Genomic DNA, 3,808 nt, shown 5'->3' on the forward strand with positions numbered 1-3,808 from the left:
TAATCCAAACCACCTCCCCTCCCCACCCATCTTCCCCCTCTCACACCATCCCGTAGTCCTTCAAGTTTGGAATCAGTTTGCTCTTTGTGAATCTAAGTTATAACATTTTCTGTTGTTTGTTTTTCTCCTTTATCTTCAGGGAGATTCTCTCTCCCACCTCCCCCACTTGCTCTCTCTTTTGCTCTCTCACTCTCTCTTTTCTCTACTTCTCTCCAAATCTTATGATGTCATTAACATCTGTTTACACTGACAATAAATAAAAGGCATCTGCAGAGCTGAAGGTACACTGATATGTTTTCAAACTTTATGACTTTTCTCCTAGTATTTGATCTTCATAATGTGCACTTTCTGCTATGATCCAATTAATCTTAAACACGATACCAAGCATGTAGACTGTTTGGTTTTAATTTACTAGGTTATAACTAGTGGTATTTTCTCCTTGGGTATTGCTCTGCACCCATAAATTATTTGGTAGCAATTATCTCTTAAAATGCATTCAAATGCTTTTTACTTGCTTCTTGAATTCCAACTAAGCCCTCAGTTAAGATGTTCCTAAGAACTTATTCTAATGTTCTTTTTGTCCCTTTCTTTAACAGAGAAATATATAGTTGATTTTTTTTGGCTTGCAGTACATGTAATTTGAGGAGTGTTAGAAGCTACTCTCATTAAAAATAACTCCATCTATGTACAATTCCATACCTCATTTCTTTGCAAATCAAACAACAACAACAACAACAAAACAAAGCAAAATGTGGGTTTAAACTCAAAACTCCCTCATAACATTTATAGTTTATCAGGTAAATTATTAAAATCAGAATTAAAATCAAGTTTTGAGGGTTGTTGGAAAACTGGTTAAGTACTGTAAATCTTTGATGTGTGGGCCATACACATTACTTACATAAATGGATGAATCTATAAAAGAGTCAATGAGTTAAAATAAGAAGAACGAAAGGGAATTTTATCATCAGACAATCTTGTCTTTGAATCTTTAATGTGTCTCTTATAACCACATTATATCAAAAGGTGCCTCCCTCAAATAGATGATATCCTTACCCTGAAGCATTTTTGTCCAGATTAAAAGTAAAGCAAAGATAATGATCATGCTGCAGTTTTCCTGGGCTTTTTGCCTTTATTGTCTTATTTAATCCTCACAAATTATTAATGTGTACAAGAAATGAAATTACAGTGAGATTAAGTAATTTGCCTCTAGTCTGCACAGGTGTTAAGAGGGAGTTAGAAATCTAAGCAATGTGGGTCAGAGGCCATGTCTATACTTACTGCGTATATAATAGACACTAAACAAATTGCAGCTTAAAATTACTGAAAGAAAGCTGCATATATATCTAAGTCATATGTTCACACTTCTAGTGGGAAGATAATATTCATTGTAACCTAACAGCCTGAAATACTGAAGTCAACTTAATCTCTTTTCTTGCACATTATGGCTGAATATACTAGACAATTGTAGCCTAGGGTCATTGTCCGCCTTTGCAATTATTATTAACTCTAAAATATAACACAGCTAAACCTGTGTTAGAATGAATGCCTGAAGTGAGTCTCATTCCAGCTTTTCTCCATGCATTGGGCCTTGGCATTAGTTCCTAAACTAAACTTGCTTCCCTTAATTATCTAAACCAATTGTTTCAATGGTACCATATCTGCACAATAACAGCACAACTTCACACTTAATTTTAATTAGCTAAGCATAAATTAGCTGAGATCACAATCAAACAGATGGAATATTTATGATATTGAACACACACTGGCCCACATGTTGAAGACCTTCATACAGAGAAGTTACTTCATTTTTCTCCTTTTTTAGCCACTACTCTTGAAAATAAAAACATTTCTCTATGAAATGCCTAGCAGACATTGTTGATTTACTCTTATTTTAAATAGTACGTGAATAATGGTACTTAGGCAAGTTTGCAGTAGTATATGTAACACCTGTTCAGTAGCTTAGTAGTATAACAGTCCTGTCAACCGAAGTAAATTCAGACCTGTGAGTTTTCAAATGCATAATGAGCCTTGGACTGTTTCTGTAAATATTTGTAATTGAAAAATAGCAAATTAAAAAATACTATAAAAGTATCATTAGATGACGCAAAAAAAAAAAAAAAAAGTCTACTGTATAGTATCCCAAGAAGCCTTACCAGATGGAACTCATTAAGTTCGGGAATCTACCACGAACCATGTTCTGGCCCTCATATTTGCACTCTCAGTATTTTTATTTTATTATTATTATTTTTAAACATTTATTTATTTATTTGTTTTGAGAGTGAGACAGAGAGAGAACACAAGAAGGGGAGGGGCAGAGAGAGCGGGAGAGTGAGAATCCCAAGCAGACTCCATGTTGTCAGCCCAGAGCCAAAGTGGGACTTGATCCCATGAACTGTGATATTGTGACCTGAGCTGAAATCAAGAATCAGACTCTTCACCAGCTGAGCCACCTAGGTGCCCCCCAATCTCAGTAATTTTAAATTTTAGCATTCATGTTTATGTTATAGGGAAGAATTAAATTTATGTCACAAGGATGATATGGTTATCTATTAATTTAGTGTGAAAGATTATTCTTGTAGGACACAGGTAACTCTAGTGCAAGGGTTGTCAAACTTTTCTGTAAAGGCTCAGATAGTAAATATTTTGGGTTTTGTACATAATCTCTTTTGCAACTACTCAGTCTGCTTTTGTAACAGGAAAGCAGCCATGAATAATACATAAATCGATGATTAGGGCTGTGTTTCAATAAAACTTTATTTATGGATGCTGAAATTTAAATTCTGTATAATTTCCACATGGCACAGAATAAAATTCTTCTTTTGTTCTTGCTTTCCAATTACTTAAAAACATAAAAGTAATTCTTAGTTCATATACTGCACAAAAAAATGAGGCAATCCTTAGTTTCCTGACCCTTGTTCTAATATAAAGATCAACCAGTTCATCTATAAGTGGAGAGAGCATGGCATTTACTGTTTAAAACTGCACACTCAAATAAAAAGATGCTCATAAAATGATTAAAATTATGTACATTTTGAAATGTTATTAATTACTGTTTTACAGTAATGCTGTTTTTATTACAGTGACACTGTTTTGTTATTGTTTCTATAGTTATTACAAACTGTTTCATTGTAATGGTAGTCTTATAGAATAGTTCTACTAAAACAACCCCACTTTCTATTACAAAATTATTTCCATAACAAATGGAAAGATAACAAAAATAAGCAACAAAAAACCAAACATTATCTTTGTTTTGATGGGTTGACCATTAAGTTATAATGTATATAGGGTCAATATTCTTGGAGTATAGTCCTAATGTCAGATCTCAAAATAATAGGTCTCACAGCTGCTCACATAATCAACAAGTGGGGGCCAGAGGGGCATCATCAAGCCCTTGCCTCTTGCATCCCAGCTGTAGGAGGGGCAACCCCTAAGCCCCTGTCCAAGAGCTCTTCCTTCATCAGCAACCCCTCTGCATGCTGGCCTTGCTGGGTCACTGTTAGTCACTTTGAATCTGGATAGGGCTGGGAATGGAGAGATGGGTAGTTATTATCCCCAGTGTTAAAATTTAATCTCATGCCAAATTAAGGACTCTATTCACTGCTTATGAGTCTCATACTTTTCTTGATAAGGCCAAAGGAAATGCTGGAAGCACAACGTAGAGATCTACCAAAGCCATTCCAATGCATTTTTTAAAAAATGTTTATTTATTTATTTTGAGAGAGGGCAAAGAGAGAGGGAGAGAGAGAATCCCAAGCAGTCTTCACACTGTAAGCACAGAGCCTGATGCAGGACTCAAACTCATGAACCA

The sequence above is a fragment of the Panthera leo genome, chromosome B3 (assembly GCF_018350215.1).
Source record: "Panthera leo isolate Ple1 chromosome B3, P.leo_Ple1_pat1.1, whole genome shotgun sequence".
Lineage (NCBI taxonomy): Eukaryota > Metazoa > Chordata > Mammalia > Carnivora > Felidae > Panthera > Panthera leo.